Below are 19575 nucleotides of genomic sequence, written 5' to 3'. Positions count from 1 at the left end.
TTTCTCCTATTATTTTTTTTCCTTCAGGATGAAATAAAAGTGCTGATAAAATGGAGGGAAGATCAAACAGGGAAAAGTCCCTGTAGTTTTAACCTGTTTTTAATTTATAACAAAAAAATCTAAAATCTGAAAAATAAATAACTGAATAGATAGTATTTTCTGCATTTATTTTCAGAAAATATCTATGTTTATAATTATTGTTAGAGTTGAGGATATTTTTCTTAATTTCCTCTCTAAATTTCTTTATTCAACTCCTACTATGTTTTTTCCACCAGTTTGGGAAGGGGAAGGGGAAGGGGAAGGGGAAGGGGAAGGGGAAGGGGAAGGGGAAGGGTCATCATAGTTGCCCTCACAGAAGCAGATGCTTATGAGAAACACTCTATCTCCATTCTAATTGCACTAACATAGTACTGCACTTTGCCTCTCTACATACATTTAAAAGGGAAATTATAGTTATCTTAGGGATTATTTTTTCCCTTGGTATGGAAAAGTGTTAATCTTCATACAACTCTACTACATGGTTGACAGACACTCAATTCTATGCATATCTTCTTCCAAAACATGTTGTCAGAGCCTTCTTACCAAGAAGTCTTAGCGTTTCCAGCTACTTTCATCTTCTTGCTTTGCTGTATTTACATTTTGCCAAAAATTCCTAAAATATTATTGACAGTCATATAAACACTGTCAAGTACAAGAAATATAAGAAAGTAGGTATGAAAGAAAATAGAAAGATTTATTTATCTACTTCAGGACATTAAGACACGGTCCTTGGTCAGGACCTGTAGCAGATGTGTAGAGAAGCATTTCGCATTGACCTCTGAGGAACAGTTATTTCTGCAGAAGGCTTCTTTGAATATGAGAAAAGTGTAGTTTCTGTTTCACATTTTTGTTAAGGCAAAAGAAAGGAATGTTTTTGTAAACAGGACAGAAGACAACCTGGTGAGATTTGTAGCTGTGCAGATAGACAGGAAAGAAAGGATATTTATTTCTAAGGAATAGTGTAGAAAGAGTCAGAAAACTGTACATCTACCTAGTGGCTTGGAGGCAGGATAAACTGCATAAACTCAGATATATAAAGAATGTCCTAAGTGTAAGCCTGTTTAATGGTATCTATAGTACAGTACCTTTTATTACATGTGTTGATGCAGAAAAATTGTTAGGATAAAATAAAAATGCTACTGAGATTGACATAATTCTATGATATCTTTTAGACTGCTATTAATGGACCCACTTCATCCCAACAGGAGTAATTCACTTAAGTGGCAAGTATCACAGATGGAGCTGACAGCAATGCTGATTAGCATAATATAATGCAAGTATATAATACTCTGTTTGTGAGAGTCCCAACTGGGAATTGATTTTGTATTAGTTTTGTAAACAACTTGCAGGAGAGACTTTTTAGAAGTGGTCTGTAAATCACTCAAACAGGGAGCTAAGTTAGCAATCAGTCTTCCTTGGCTTTATATTTATTTATTATTTGTTTAATATTTTGGGAGTTCTGCAAACAGATGGACTGATGTGTAACAGTCCTCCAATGACCTTAGTATTTAATATTTGAGATGAGTAAACAGCTTTCTGGTCACACCTCTTGAGACGGTTTTTTGTTCTTCCTTGTAAGAAGTACATGTATACCAAGACCAGAATTTCAAAGAGATTTGCAAACCTAGAGGAATCTAGGCATCTATTTTCAGTCATATTGAACTTACATTATGTGCCCTGCCTATACCTTTAGGTGCCAAAGTACTTTTTCAAATGTGAAAATACTGTCGTGAAGGTTTTTGAGATACAGTTTAGTGAAGTTCAGTGAAGATACCAACTGATTTTGAAGCTCATATACATTTGCACTGATCAAATTCATCCTACAAATATTTGTGGAAAATGAACAAAAAAGCATACTTGGGTATTCGTGTAACTTTGAAAAAAGCAAAATAGGACAGCCTATTTATGGAGAGTTACTTGTGTTTATTAGTCTCCAGTCCATGTTACTAAACGTTATTCACATATTCAGAACTGTATGTTAAAAATTATTACATGTACAAACATGCCTACATTTAAGAGCACTAGACTTCCATATCTCAGTCTATCTCATGTCTCCAGTGATCTTTTGCTAGGAAAAATTTGTGTTGGTATCTTATCTCTGAATGTGTGTCCGATCTATGTATGCGGAGAAAGTATTTAGCCTTTCATGCTTTGACACTTTTCTCATTGACTTGGTCGCCTGTTTGCTGTCCTTCACTGTGAATGAGTGGGCATATTTTCAGCTGGAATTAAATGAGCACAGGTACTATGAACCAAGAGAAAGATGTCTTAAAGTGTTACTAATTATTTATACACTTCATCAAAGACTCAGTTCTCTTGTTGCACAACTCATAATCCTTGTATAGCCATGGCTCTAACCATTTTTAATGTTTCCTTTTTTACTGTAATAGTCTTTTAGATGAAAATAATCAGGTACTTAAATATTTCTAAAGCTAGCAATTAAAAAAAACTTTATTGCATAACCAATATATCTTGCAATGAATACATTATGGAAAAAGAAGACTGTCAAGCATTCCACAACTCAGAAGTGCCATGTTTTCTGCATACTCCTTATAAACAGCACAAAACAGTATTCTTGAAGCCCCTGATGAGGCAGTAGAAACAGTCATCTACTATGAATTATGTGTTCTGTAAATCCTGAGCAGAGGCTAAAATGGTTTTAAATTGGACCAATCTCTGTCACCAAAATCTAAAATTTAATTCATATCAAGGGAACAATTTTGTGTCCACAACTCAGAAGGAAAGTAAGGAACTGTTGTACTCTATATGAATTATATTTATTTGTTGGGTTTGAGTCTACCAGTTGTATCATAATATATGCATATAATACTCAGCATAAGCTCCTGACCTGTAATGACTGGGTTATTTCAAACTCTGAAGGAAGAAAAGTTACCCATCAGTGGAATTGCTATTAGAGTGAAAGAGTAATTTGTGATGGGAAAGGATTTTGAAACAAGTGAACTCACCCTCTCACCTTCTGTAAATTGCTGTAGAGATTACAACAGACCTAACTATCTCAGGACACAGTAAGGATTTGTGGGAGGTAATTAGTAATATGAAAAAACATAATTCCCATTTAAAATACCTCAGGTGGTCTGCAAAACATTTCAAAAAGTCTAACGGTAGAGAGAATTTTTCATTTAGCTGAGGTTGTACTACCCAGACCTCTGTAAAGGGGCCTTAATACATAAAAGAATAGCCACATTTAGTCTTACGATAAGAATACTCAAATGCACTGCAAAGATGAGCATGATTGTATCATACTTGGAAGAACACTCAGCAGGTCAAAACTGGAACCTGACGACTGCTTTCAGGATTACTAATGCATTTTACTATCTGTTGGTTATAATACATAGGAACTATCTTGGAAGCCAGGGATAGACTCATGTTCCAGGCCCTATACTTTCTAGCCCTATTACTATTATTTACATGGGGTAGATTAGGTTGAACACAAAAGAAAGACTGTGTTCCCCTTTGATATCTCTCCTCCCTTAACCATGACCCCAATAGTAGCTCTGTTTAGTTTCCTGGTAACACAGGAACACTGCTGGCTGGCTCTTCTTCAGATGAAGAAGGAATTAAAGCCTGGATGCTTTCCATTCACTTGGGCATAAACCACAAGGCTGGACTGTGAAAGAAGAGTTAAAACCAGCCCTGCCTCCTCTTAATATTGTGTTTCAATTGCAAAAGTCAATTTTTGAATAAAAACATATTTCTCCCTCCCTTCAAGAAGATGGATATAGGTACCTCTCCACAGCCCTGAATAAGTGGAAAATTTGAAGGCATATCCTTTTGCTTAGAATTCTGAACTGTCAGAATTCAAACATCATGCATTACACAGTCTGCACACATACCTGATAGCGTATCTTCTCTGCTTAACTTCTTGGTTAATTTGGGTTCTGTCCTAATACTTTATGCCCTCCTGTGTGTTGTCTAGAGAACTTAAATTCCTAGCTATTGGATTCAGTCTACCTCATAAGAAGCCAGATACTAGACAGATACACCATTCAAGTCAGCAGCCAAGGCCATTTCTGTGACATATCCCCAAGACACAGCATAATTGCAAAACCCCTTAACTCACCAGGATTGACTTCATGAGGTTACTTTAAGCATCAGACGTGGTGAAGTCCTGCATACCCAAACTGTCTGGCTAAGCCGTCCCAGCTGGTACTTGTGGCTAATACTTAGATTTTACTTAAAAATTAAAGAACTCTGAAAAATATCTACCCTCCAAAGGCTAACTTCTAGAGAATTTGTTTTGTTTTGTTTTGTTTTTTTTCCTATGGAAACTATTGGGAGGTTATTAGATTTTCCTTTTCTTCTGCTGTCCACATAAAATGAGAGGATTTCTTAGTTAGCCACACAGCCTGGCAGGGGCAAATTTGGCTGTGGAAGAGGATGCTAATTCTCAGAGCTAGACTCCTGAGGGCAAAGATTTATGCAAAAAGGGAGAACACATTAATACAGCCACATCAGGATTTAATTGCTTCACCAGAGAAATTTTTTCCGGGTTCATTAGAGGCTTTCATAATGACTTCAGCTTATCATCCAAAGGCTAAGCACAGCTTCAGGTGCTGTTTGGGAGGAAAGACAGTGTAATGCTATCAGATGGACTTCCAGTATGATGAATGACAAAATTTTGGCAGTGTAGGCAATGATTCAAGGGACAACTGCACCAAACACCCTAATATAAAACCAGTATCTTTCACATTTAAATATTTGTTTTCCTCAGGTATTACTCATCACTACTTCATGCATGTAGTGATATATCATTTCATCTCGCTAAAAGATATGTCAATAAACTCTTCATACTCAACCACACGAAGGATTATGATTATAAATTCACACACACCTTTTCATGATTAGAAGATATTTATCCTTTGAGTGGCTTAAGAGATGTGACATCTTTTACAAGACTAGGGAAAAGATCTTGCCACAGGAAAACACAAAATGCTCTAAGGAGCCTTTTGGACAGCATTTTCTTTCACAGTTTTATAGTCAAGACATTTAGTGTCTTTAATACTGATAATTAAGCTAGTACTCCTGGCTGTGCACCACTTACATTTCTCTAGACTAAAATACTTGGTAGAAATATATATGTGTAGAAGACCTGGCACAAGTAGTTTTGATTTAAGTCAGTCACTGGTGTGAATCCATGGACTGAGTATGGTAGGACGGTCTCCACTCATCATACCCCTCTGAATCTGCTCAACATGTTCCAATTTCATTTTCTGATGTGAGACAGAAAATAAGAACTATTACTACAGTTAGCAGTACACTCAAGCTTAGGGAAAAACTGTAGTGCGAATTGTATACTTCACTGACTTGTTTATCCAAAAAGCCCTTTAAGAGAAATCCAAAGAGTTTCCATCAAAATAAAAATCCAGTGATGTGAATGAAATCGTACAGATCAAAAAATATGGAGACCTATCTGAACTACTATCAACATAACACATTCTTGGAATAGGATGCATAAATGCACAGTTTGCACATGCATATATGTGTTTTGTTGATTTCTTATTATATATAATTGAACTGTTCACATTTTATGGGTTAAGTTTCTTGGAATTCTTTGATCTCTAGGAAACTTTGCAGTTTTGAGATTGGAAAAAAATCTTCAACTCACTGTAAAGCTGAGTTACAAATTAGTAAAGATCCACTAATTTATTTGATTAAACACACACTTACAGGTAGGTCCAGCGAAAAAAATCCAAGCTTGAAATAAATTATTTAACCATAAGCAATTCTCTATGCTGCTAATGCTTTGTACATGATAGCCTATTAAGCTTCTTGTCTATATTCTAATGATGTAATCTTGAATGCCTGGCATATTACCTTGCTTCCAGATGACTGAGAGTGAATTTTCAAAGTGGTGCATGAGACATAGGGGCACAAATCCTGTTAGTAGTTAATAGGATTTTTTTGCACCTCCTGTGCACCACCCTGAGAGACCCAGACTTGAATTTTCATTACCTTTATTTGTTCAAAGATGATGTCTTGTAAATATAGATCCTTCTGAACTGACCAAATGACCTGTGTTTGACAGGTTAAACCCATAAATACTAAATTTATCTTGCAGGTATCTAGTGCTGTTTCCTCTTTCTCTTTCCTACCCTTGTTCCTCTCCCATAAGAATAACACAAGATAGCTCCACCCATCAACATCAGCATATTCAAACTGAGTGGGACACATGACATGTCAGCTTGATTACTTTCTCTAGGAAAAGTAACTCAGCTTTCCATACATGTGTTTTATAGTATTTATGTCTTTAGTGTCATCCTTAAAGATTTTATGCTTCCTATTGTTCTAATTCTTGATATAAACTTTGCCAGACGAATGTCCAATCTCTTTTATTTCTTGAAAAACTACCATGTCAAAACAATCCTTCATGAAATTGTTGCCATGGGCTAATTCATGTATTGGAGAAAAAAAAATCCAGTCTGTTTGTTTTAAAATGTTGTATGACAAAGACATGTTGGGAACATGCAATAATATGAATGAGTCACAGTTATACCTCAAAAAAAATATGCTGTCATGCTTGCTTAATAACTCCCAATGAAATATTTAGATTTTCAGGTCAGACCTAAAAATTCCCTGTAACCAAGGTTCCTGCCCTTAAAGTTAAAGTCACATTAGTTTACACATTTAGAAGTTCCTTGCTGTTTCTCTGCATTACAGAGCATCTTTCTTTTAAGTGTTTGCATAATTATACATATTTATAACTGCTTCTTTTAAGGAAAATGAAAATTATGTATTCTAATTTAATTTGTTTGAAATAGAATAGAGATGTTTTCAGAAGAAAAGCTATTTATAACTTCATATGTTCCACTGTACACATATTAAAGCCAACTTCTACAAGAAGTGCTTTGCTCATGCTTTAGAAAATACTTCTATTAGTAACAGTGAAGTAAAAACTGTTCCTTAATCATAACAAAAAAGGGTAATGATAGTACCATGCATAAAACTTGTAACCATAGTACTTCAGGCAGTGAAGTACTTATGGTTACATCAAAGTGCAGTTGTCACAACTCCCCATTTTTCAAGTTGATAAATATTAGGCCTCTCTTTCCATCAGAAAACCAATTCTGCTGAGACAAAGAGAGCATTCCTGAATGATGCAGCAAATCTGTGGTAATATCACTTGAGATCTCCTGATCCTCAAACCATAGCTCAACCTGACTAGATCAAGCTTCCATATGCAAAAAGAAGTTGAATAAAAAAGGTTAATATCTTTCTGAGTACCTTCCTGGGAAATTATTGGGATAAGATGACTGATGTGAATATTGTTCTCCATATTTTCAGTAATTTCTTTATGGAAATATGATAGCTGCTGATAGCTTAACCTCTGATGATTTCTTTTTTCCTCAAGGTTTGAGATCGTGGTGAAGACCTAAGAGTAGAAGCAGCAGGTGGCAAGTAGCTTAAAACACTTCCTTGAACTTGTGCTTGTAATTACATTGACCAAAGGAAAGCTTCAATAATTTTAACATATCTATCTCGTAACAAGATACTTCGGAATTACACATAGCTGCAGATGTTGGTGCCGATTACCTTTAAAGGAAGCAAAGAGAGAAAACAATTTTTTCAAAATTTAAAAATTATTGGATATTTTCTTATTATTTTCAACTTTAGAATGAGTTCATTTAAACTGTTACACAGGCTGAGCATAAGAAAAGGAAAATCTTTGGTGTAAGTGGGTTCAATGCAGTATAGAAGGTTTCTGATCAGTCCTATTCTGTCCCAATGTATAAACCAAATAACCAGAGACTGTTTCATGGTTAAAAAGATAGACATGATAGAAGTTTTTCAAACATTTAGGCTGAACTCTTTGTGCACAAATTTATAGTGGTTACAAGCAACTCCTCTGAAGGGAAGCTAAGGAGTCGTAATTGTTTAAAAGTAGCATTCTTCTGAAGAAGAATAAAAGTATTTGAATAATCATCTCAGTGTAAAGTAGAAACAAAATATGCACCCAGATTCCATGGCTTATACCAGAGGAGAAACAATTTGAGTGAACGTTTAGAGTGTGAATTATCTTTTACATACCATCTAAAAGGCTTTGGAGGGCCTAAAAATTACTTTTATGTTATAAGATTTAAACCTTCAGAGAGAAAGAAGAAATGAATAAGTATAATTTTTGTAGCATGAGAAGATAACTCTTGTTTCACTGAACATCTTTTTTGGTCTACAAAGACCTGAGACACCTTCGATAAAGCATACATATTTTCCACTGCTGCAGAGTCTATAGAACCTAGAGCATGAAATTCTGCACATGAATAAGATCAAGGAATTTAAATTTTAACCACTATTACCTTGGGGAAGAAAAAGAAAAAAGGAACAGGGTTTTTATTCTGCAAAAGCATCACTTTGCTGAAAATGGAAAGTTTTTTACATATGTTGTGACCCAATCTGGACAGTTCAGGGATCTCCAGGGTCAGACCCTGGGTCTCCTGGTAAAATTTATGGATTTGGTACCCACTGGGCTAAATGAAGGCAAAACAAAGCCAAACGATTGATCTAAAAGGAAGTTAATTGTACAGACAGTGTTGAAGGACACTGTCTCTGCTATAGTCTCAGCAGTGATTTTAATGCAGCAAAACAGGTGGCTTAAGGCAGACAAAAAGAATCATTCTCTTACAACATGGTATGAGTGTTTTTTTCTATAGAGGTCAATGGCAGTATCATGGAAATCTCCTGTCTTAGTACGATAATGACAATCTGCAAATGGTGAGACGCATTTCCTATTTAGCTCAAAATCATAGTGGTTAGAATATAAAGTCTTCAAGCAGTTCAAAGTTCGTGATTTTTTCTGGATTATTTAATAATAAATATTAAAGTGCACCTATGAATTTAATACTATTAGATAATTTTACTCACATGATATGAACCTGCTTCTTGATACATGGAGAATCTCAGGGGGGGAACTTCCAACTAGCATGTTTGTTTGCCTGTGTCATATCTATCAAGACAGACAGACATATGCACTAATAAAATATCAGTCATTATAAGAAAATTTTTAAAAGTTAAAAGAATAATTTCATGAAATATTGTCATATAGGACTGCCAAGTAAAAGGAAAAAGGGCCTGAGAAAAAAGTGGGAAATAGAATACAGATAGAAAAAAATGGGGGTGGGGAGGAAGCAGGGAAAGAATTACAATATCTATTAAAACATGTCATGTGTTGGCAAAATTGCATTTCCACAAGGAAAACTGGAAATTAGGCCACTAACTGAAAACATTACACAGTAGAGATGAATGAGTTTGAAACATCCCTTTAATCAGTCTCCTTCTATCCAAGCTTGGTTTTCATTTGGAGAAAGAGTAAGGGAAGCCATAGTAAAGAGTAAGAAACAACCAGAAAAGTTGGTGACTGATGGGAGTGATTGTATAGAAAATTGAAAGCGGCAATAGACTCCATGATTAAAAATGGAAATTTTTCAAATTAAGAATAAAGCCTGTTTATATCCTGTGAAAAAACTTAACTCAAGTGTAGTTATAATTGGAAAACATCCTCTTTTTTTAAGACTAAATACTGATTTGCGAGTTATGCAGTGACAGATACACTTGTGTTCATAGGTTGTTTTGAAAGCCCACCCTTTCCGTGCTTTCCTAAGTACCTATACTTTCAGTGTGTGCTTCATTTCAAAACCCAGGGCAAGCCCTCCTTTTGGGAGCTGCACTGTGCCTGGTGTGATTTGGGACACACCATAGCAGTGTGTGCTGGAAAGCTCAGAAGCATTGCCTGCAGTGCAGACACCACTGCAACCTAATAAAAAGCAGACTCAATTATCATTGACAGATTATTTTATTATGCAGAAAATAGATTTGCGTAATAAGGAACAATTATAGGAGCAAGTATCACTTCATTAAACAGGACAAGTCCAAAACCAGCATATTCTCTGGCTGTAGCTGCTGTCTGAATCTTCTTAAGTGTGAAAACTCCATATGCCTGCCCAAAGGACTTCACTCCTCCTAAACTGTGTTTTATCCAGAAGTCTCATCTAGAGTTTAAGGTCCCTTGGAGCTTCCCTCCTCTTATTATTCTATTTTCATCTTGTTCATTGTATTCCAAGTGCACTTAAGATGTTAACCTGCTATATTAGTTTAAGAAAGAGTTGAAATGGAAAGGGTTTACTATTGCAGTGATACTTAGAGCAAAACAGGTCAATGTTTCTTTGTGTATTGGTAACCGTTATGACAACTGTTATATCATACCTATAGAAAGTAGTTCTGCAAAGGGCTTGGACTTGCAAGTTATTGACTTTCAGATACACCCTGAAGGAAGATCCTGTGTTTCCCAAGAGTAGACAGACAGCAGATGCCACCTATGTGGTGAACTCCCAGGAAAACTGAAAGGGTGAGTGCTGGTTGTGAAACAAATTGTCATTAATTGCTCTTAAGATTAAAATAGAACAAAAGTTATAGCACCTTTCTAATCAGATTTTCTGTGTTTTCTGAGATCTCTTGGTGACAATTAAAAAATAAACATTTTAAGAAAGTACATCTTAAATATCCTCTGGAATGTCAAAATTAAAACAAAGGAAAGGATCCATAAAACTGAATTAAAAGGCAAAGTGAAAGAAATACATCAAAACAGTGTAGTTTTCCTAAATTATTTGCTCAAGATGTAAATTGCCAGTCTGACATAATTTCTAGTCTATGCTAGTTAATAATAAGTTTAATCATAAAAATAACTCTTTAAAGCAACAGGAGGCATGGACTATCTGTTATGAGACTCCACTGCCCCAAGAGTGATTTGCTGTCCTTAAGAATATAATTTTTTCAACCGTTATTAAGTGTCAGCATGGTGGTAAAAGTGCACTTGTGAATGCTAGAAGAATGCTCTCTGACTTATTTAATGGATTTTAGTTAAGCCTGAATTGAAAGGGAAGATTTATTTTCAATTCTAGGGAAACATTTAAAAAGTAGGTTTAGTTATAAATGGAACTGACTGCCCAATGTTTTTTTTTTCTGTGTTGTGAACAGATGACAAATAGGGCAGGGAAAACTGCTGTAGTGATACACTGAATCTTTCAAGAGCCCAGCCCCACCTAAGCTCCTGGGTCTTTTCAGCACTGTACATGTGAACCTCCTCTTAACTTATCTCAATATTTATTGAGAAGATCAACCAAACCATACCTCTCGTTTCATTCAATTTATTCCTCAGATCTTAAAAAGGTCGTCTTGGAAAGCTGCGTTAGCTTTCAAAGTTGCAGATGTGTTGATACCTGATACCTTGATTCCTTGATCTTGATACTTGACACCTTGATACGTGCATAAGAGCAGCTGCACTCAGTTACCTAAAGCTCACAATATACGCCAACAAGTAATTTGAACGGATGTTCTGGGGAATTAAAGGCTACAAACTTGGTGTCAGAAATTAAAAGCAAACTATTTATCCATGCCTTAATACCGATAAGTAGGGAGCCACTACCTGCTCACAGGCTGTTAGTTCTCTCTCCATTTGCAGATTGTGGAAGACAGTGAAGGAGTTTTGTGTGGACCATGATCAAAGGGCCAAAGGTAGGTCTAGAACTTATAAGTCTCCACAGAGCAAATTAATTCAGGTGAATGTTGTACTGTTTACACAGATGGAAGTCTTGCATTTTTTTTAGTGCTTTGAGATATCCCGCAGAGAAAGAGATATTTTCTTGTGCACCACAAAGTGGTGCTTAGTTGAGATTCTCTAGGCTGCATGGAAAGCACTTATACGGGGCTACAAAGGGCTACAAAGATGGTCGGAGAGCTGGAGCACTTTCCCTATGAGGACAGGCTGAGAGTTGGGCTTGTTCAGCCTGGAGAAAAGAAGGCTCAGAGGAGACCTTATAGTGACCTTCCAGTGCCTGAAGGGGCTACAGGAAAGCTGGGAGGGGGCTATTCACAAAGGCTTGTAGTGATAGGACGAGGGGGAACGGGTACAAACTGGAGAGGGGCAGATTTCGACTGGACATTAGGAAGAATTTCTTCACCATGAGAGTGGTGAGACACTGGAGAGGGTTGCAAAGGGAAGTTGTGGCTGCTCCATCCCTGGAGGTGTTCAAGGTCAGGTTGGACTGAGCCTTGGGCAGCCTGATTTAGTGGGATATCCCTGCCCATGGCAGAGGGGTTGGAACTAGATGATTTTTAAGGTCCCCTTCCAACCCAAACTATTCTATGATTCTATATGTGATGATTATGCTGATGGCAGGTAGTAACTTGTGTGAACACTTCACACTCCAGAAATTAGAGTATGTTGCTGAAGGCTGTGATGAAGGAGGTTTTTTATAATCTTCATCTTAAACCCCTTATATGTTGACTTTCTTTAGCCCTAGCTCCCAAGGTTGGATAGAAAAAATATTTTATGGTATTTTTCTGCAGTTTGTATTTTAAAAAGAAAGAACTACATTCCCAAACAATTTCTACTTTGATTATGATCATTGTAGAAATATCCATCTTGTCTTCTGATATGGCTCATTTCAAATAATAAATAGATGCTTTTCTCTGGAGATAAAGTCAATACGCATTTCCTTTTAGCTGTAAAAAAAAATGTCATGGTAAAAGCGTTATAACTTCCCTAATTTTCAACAGTTGTGGCAGATATTGATTGTCCACACATTGATATTTACATGAATGAAATCAAGCAGATTTAGTAGATGACTAGTATTTCTCGCTGAATATGTCCCATGTATAGGTTACTTGAAGTGTGTGACTCATTTCTAGGATTAATCCGATCATAACACTTTTTTGTTGCGTAGTTCTTTGAAGGAGTAAAACATGGCTTGTGGGATGAAAAAGAATAAATCCAGAACTAAAAATCCATGATGATTCCATAAGAAATCTCCACCCACTTCCATACAGCAGTAGGGCCTTCAGTCATCTCCAAATACTCCAAAGTGTCTGTGTGCAGGATGTTTGTGGGGAAAGGGAGTAATGCTGAGTAATGCTTCAGCAGACCAAGCATGCCTCCGTGCTAGGTGCACTTTGAGATTGTCCCTGGTCTTATTCTCCCTCATTCTGCTGCCTATGACAGATTATCTACCAATGAAAGGAAAAGGAACATCCTGGGTTGTCTTCCTGAGTAACAGCTTCATGTTCAGTGTCTCAGCTTAGTATTTTTGATAGTCAGTGAGTCCTTTTCAAAACTACTGCTCCTAGATTCAGGTAGTTTCACGGTCACCTAGACTTTTACTTTGTAAGTTTCCAGATGCCCTGGTTGTAAAAAGAAGAACAAACTGAATCTAGACATTTAAAAACACCGTATGGCAAGAAATCCTTCATTCATAGCATTTTTACTCTTTGTTGTGTGGCATGCTAGAAATCCTATCTTATTCAGAAAATTCATATCAAGAATGAACTACAGGTATACTATGGCTGTAGTTAATATTATAAAAGTTCACAGATACCTTTGAAAAATCTTACTAGGTAACTCTTTTTCATACAGGCATGTCAATTATTGGACTGTAAAGACGCAGAGTTGTCTCATGAAGAACACATCCTATGCAACTTCAATCTTTTGCAGAAATGAGAACACGTCCAATTATTTTTCATGTAGCTTCTCCATGACGATCAGTAAACATCCATGAAGAAACCTGCAAATAAAAATAAAGACTATTTTTCACCACAAAGTTTGATTAACTTAATCATAGCATAATTACATAAATAATGTGTTTGAGAACAGCTTTTGGCTTTTTCTTTGTTTTCTAAATATAATCATCTTTCTATATTTCCAAATATGTAAACAAGAAACATTTAAGTTTTAGGTTAAAAGCAGCTGAACTGCCTGTAATACAAACTGAGATGACCACAAATGATGATTAAGTTATTGGAAACCACCAAACTAAAGGATAATCTTTAAGTGAGGAGGTCATCATAACTTTAAAATGGAAAATATATTTGAATTAAGTTCCAAAATCCCTGTATATTAACAGGACTGATCTATCATTGACAGCCATGTTAGAAAGTTATGTACAAAGTTAGAAATTCAGATTTTACCTAAAAAGTATCAATGGAAGGGTAAAAATCATCCAGAGATATTCCTTAGAGCAATTATTTGGGATTATATTACTATAGATACACATTTTATACATGAAATTTTTCAGTATTTAAGGGAACAGGAAAAAGTTTATATCGGTGCTCAGGTAACGAAAGTGCATACAGGTTATATTGCGCTACATTTTAGATACTCCGTCTTTGACCCTGACTTTTATAGCTCTGTATGCTGCCTAGTATATTAGATGTGCCAATGTCACATCTTCTGAAAGTTGTTGCCTTTGATATCATTGCAATGTGTAAATTCACTTGTGTGGCACCTAAACAAAGCAGATAAATCCACACATTTAATTTCAAAGGCCTAATAGTGATTGATAGCTGAACTCCATAATGTTTAAATTAGAATTATATAAGCTTTGTTTACCTGCATTTAGTTGCAACTATCCTACAAGCTCAATGTACAACAGACATGCCATTTACTTTGGCTTTGGACTCTCCTGAACATGGTAAATCCTTAATTTCCTGTATTGGAGTGATGCCAAAATTCCCTGCAATCAGTTCACATTGCTACTCAAACTGTTTATACTCCCCAAAATTTTAAAATGAGTTCTCATCAACTGTTTTGAAAAATTAAGCTGCCTATGTAGTTTACCCTTTCCTAATAAGTTAGAAAATTTTGATCAGTTTTAAGCAATATGCAAAATTAATGTAATAACTGAATTAAACCAGCTAGTGAGTAGATGTAAACACTACTAGAATTGCTATAGTGTAATCATCATGCTATCTTGTTCTTTAATGGCATCAAAACATTTTATAGCAGAACTGTGAATGTTGAGTGTACATGTACATACCTATTGGTCACGACTCCTAGACTGAGAAAACGCAATATTATTACTGCCCTCAGTATCTGCATGAGCTATAGGCACATACAGTTCCAGACCCAATTTTTTGAGCTCAATTCTATCCTCGATGCAAGGTTAAAGCTGAGGTAATATCACTGAAAGTCTTTTTATATATATATTTTGCAGAGCAATTGGCAGAGTAATCATGTCCAACAGGATAAAGTTGCAAGTCACACACAAATGGAAAAGATTCCAGCTACGATTCTGAGCCATAAACAAGGGCATAACATTTATTAACAATGTTTGGAAACCTTAACACCAAAACATATTCCTTGCTGCTATCTGTTTTTTTTAACATGCCTTTGGACTCACAGGGATCAACTTGTACACAGTCACATCCAATGCAAGTCTCCAAAAATCTCTGCAGAGGTCACAGTTAGATCCCACAGTGACAAATCTTTAACGCATGCCATAGAACTGACAGCAGACCTTGAGACAGTCTTTCTTCACTGCACGAGCAAAAGGGATATCATTACTCATGGATGGAAGGTATTCATGCTTTTGTGGAGAAAAGACTCGTGTGCCAGAGAGGTTTTTGCAGTTCATTTGCACGTATCTTCTTGCTAAGTTCCTTAAAATTTGAATGTAATTAGAGTGACTTACTTTACTTCTCATTTTAGGGAAACTTGTTTCTTTGTACGTGTGTCTCATGGAGAAATACAAAATGGGTCAAGTAGCAGACATCCTTGGCTTTTTGGAACATGCACAGCTGCTGAAGGCACTGGTTTATACTATGTTACATAGATGGAACCAACATTTATTGTTTATCTAGCAAAGGAGGTAACCACGTAAGACTCCCCCCACCGCTGCTCTGAATGTACAGCTACAGATGTTTCAGTACTTCTCGCTCCAGTATTACCACTAGCATCTAATACAAACAGCAAAAGAAAAGCTCATCGCAATGAGAATGTCTTCAATAGCTGAGATCTCTTCAGGCTTGTGAGCGTGAAGCACAGAGCAATCATAGAATCATAGAATGGTTTGGGTGGGAAGGGACGTTAAAGATCATCCAGTTCCAGCCCTCCTGCCATGGCAGGGAGACCTCCTACAGATCAGGCTGCCCAAGGCCTCATGCAACCTGGCCTTGAACACCTCCAGGGATGAGGCATCCATACCTTCCCTGGGCAGCCTGTGCCAGTATCTCACCACCCTCGTCATGAAGAATTTCTTCCAAATATCTAACCTAAATCTTCCCCCTTCCAATTAGTGAAGTGAATCCAATTCCAGGTGGGGTCTCATGAGAGTGGAGTAGAGAGGGAGGATCACCTCCCTCAGTCTGATGGCCATGATTCTTTTAATACAGCCCAGGATACATCAGCCTTCTGGGCTGTGAGCACACATTACTTCTCAAGTTTCATGTCGAGCTTTCTCATCAGTCAGCACCACCAAGTCCTTCTCTGCAGGACTGCCCTCAATCACATCACAATATATATCACAAAGACAGAACTAAGGGCAAGAAAGGTATATTTACATTTAATATGATTTTGTAGACTTCATTGACCTGAACTCAGTGACATGGTGTGTAAACGATGCCATTTCACTGATTTAAAAAGAGTTTCTCTTTTATCAGGAGCTGGCCAGCACAAGCTTTGAAGTCACCAGATTGTAGCACTATTTATAGGGAAAATTCTTGTTCTAAATGTCTGAATTTATCCCTTATAGGCATAGTTAACCAATATGCAGTCACAGCACTTCAAATTTTGCTTGGAGCATAGATACGAGTTAGAGAACTGAAGGACAGTTTTTGTACATCCTTAAAATTATATTTTAGCATATAACCAGGAAAGGTCCACATGTATGAAGGTCAGGTACTTATTTCCTCTACAAGCCCATGGTCATGACTTCCCTCATCATAAACTGTGTACTTTCATTCCCACTCTTGCTGTTCTTATTCACCTTTCCATTGTTAGATGATCAAGTGGCAGAAGCTGTTAAGGGTATGTTAAAAAATTCATCCTGTTTCATGATGACTTTTTCAGTTTTGTTACTCTATTTTCATGTGAAAATATGGATATATGGATAGCAACAGTTAGTAAGACAAAAGATGTGCAAATCATCAGAAGTAGGACATTTGTACACCATCTTCAAGACTAATTGCTGTATGATTTAAAAAATTCAAATCACCAACATACTGTAGCTTGTCAGTTTTCTCTTGTATATATAGGAACATTTGTGTTACTTTAAATGATGTACGTATATGAAGTATTTCTCAATAAAAAGCATCACAATCATGCCCAAAAGGTCACTTTGTGCTGTGTTATATGCATGGTATCATCTGCTACATGAAATCAGGAAAGCTAGGAGGATAAACAGTTGCCTTTAAAGGGAAAAGATGGCAATTTCTACAGCTAATAGCTCTGTATGGTGGCAGTACAGCTCAGAGAGAGGGAAAAATTGAGGAAATTACACTGCAGAACCAACATCTTATCCAGTCCTTATGAGAAAGAGCTGTCCATTAGACCAGTTATTCTGACTGGATTTGAAAGTGTATTATACATCCATGTCAAAGTTTAATTTTTCTTTCAGATTTAGGTATCAGCTGCATTAATTTTATGATTTGCATACCTTCACTTCATATTACTGTCCTTGTTTATTCTTTGAAGGGCACTTACTACATAGCAAATGAGGTGTAACATGCACTATATGTGGTTTATAGCTATTAATAAGTATGTTCTGTTCAGTTTTTCTTTGAAGTTCCAAGAAGCTACTTAAAAACATCAGTATTGTACTGCAAAAATGCATCTAACGAATTATTGTGGAAAATGTGTGTTCACATAAAGAATGGCAATAATGCTCTATATTCACATGTAAAGCCAGAGGCTTTTCAGCAGGATATTAGTAGACATCTTGCAATGATAACTGCAGGTGTTCTCCTCTGGCCCTAATTTTTATTATGTTTATAGTCTCTTATCCCTACAGATCTTGAGATATGACCTAAAAATAAGAATGCTCCTTCCAGGTAAATAATGGTGTAATTTGTTTACACAATGCTAAAAGCTCTTGGCTTTTCTTACTCCAGCAGTTCTGAGTTAACTAGATCTGGCTGATTCAGAGTAATCTCTGTATTTACCAGTTGAAAGTACAATCTCAGGACATCTCATTGTAGCTGCTCTAGAAAAGGAACTGCACAATGCACCATGATCAGCTTCTTCAGGAAAAAGAATTATTAGTTGAAATCATATCTTCCCACAGACATTTTTAACAAATGCCATTACACCAAAGTTAAACTGGGATCCCAGAAGTCATAGTGATGTCTTAGAGAGCTCCAAGGTGAACCCTGTGTCTTTATATTTTGCTTATTCTTTTCAGAAGATCTTTAAATTTAACCACTCTCCTTTCAGAGGTAGCACCTAATTTGGTCATTTACTTTGAATTAAAATAAAATTAGTCAATTTAAATATGTGACTAGAACTACAGTATAGGTTCAGTTTCCCAATCCCAGAAATGTCTGTTTGCATCATTCAATCAACAAAATGAGCTTCTGCCAGAACTGTATAAAAAAATGCCAAAAGGTAAGTGAAATCCAGACCAAGATCCATAGGAAAAGAATGTACAGAGAAAACAAACTAAGGAAATATTAACAAGCAAATAGTCCTAATAAAATGCATATAGGAGCTAATCCTTCTCCCACTAAAGACAGCAGCAATTTACACTCAACTGCAATTGCCTAGGTGACTCTTGTAAGAAACACAGAAATAGTATTTGAAGAAAGGGGAATATGATACTCAGTATTTTATGCCAAAACACTCATTTACTAGTGCTATTGGGACCCCCAACTTAAATTGACTTTTGGTTGGTGACTCATTCGCAAACCACTCTTGATTTGTGTCAATTGGTACATCCTTTATAACTGGTTAAGCTAAATGATTTTTAGTCGCTGTGCTGTTCATGAACTGCTCATTTTGATTAATCATTATTTGTGTGATGTTATTGGTCATACAGCATATTTTCTGCTTCTTGATTAGCTGACTGAAACTTTAACAAAAGATAATGAGTTATGACTAACAAAAAATGAACAGTGAGTAATGAACAAAATCAGTTACAAGTTTAGAGAATATTAGTGATTCACAGGTACTATTTTGAATAGTGTGAATACTGGGACACAAATATTTGGAAACATCTTCTGTCATGATGGCAAGAATAACAACACATCCATGGTCATTCATTTCTGACTATATAGCAAATGTATTTCTTGCGTCATCCCACCAACTCTAACTCTGAATTAGATATGTGAACTATTGAAACCTCTTCAATCGATGTACAGGAACTCAAACTGCGAAGTGATTCCAAATAAACTGCTGAGTTGATCCCTAGTGTCCTTCTTACTTGGTTCTTTTCCATTTAAAACCTCCCAAAATTATTCATTTTTACATCTCAATAAAAAATTACCCTCCACATAGGAATAAAATCGAATATAAATTTTTTAAATTGGCATAGAACAAGTTAGTTTTAAAAAACTTATTGCCTCTACTGGATTGACTTTAGTCTTTTTAGATTATATTGGTGACATTCTGGTGTGTTTGCAGTAAATACAGAATAAAGGGCACTCTTTGTTACAGTACTTAGCTGCTTGCAAAATCTAATTAAGGCTTCATACTCCTTAACCATTAACATTATTCCTTTAATAAGTACTAAATTAGGCAGGCATATGTGTCATCTATCATCA

The sequence above is a fragment of the Cuculus canorus genome, chromosome 2 (assembly GCF_017976375.1).
Source record: "Cuculus canorus isolate bCucCan1 chromosome 2, bCucCan1.pri, whole genome shotgun sequence".
Taxonomy (NCBI): Eukaryota; Metazoa; Chordata; class Aves; order Cuculiformes; family Cuculidae; genus Cuculus; species Cuculus canorus.
This window is presented reverse-complemented; position numbering follows the sequence as displayed.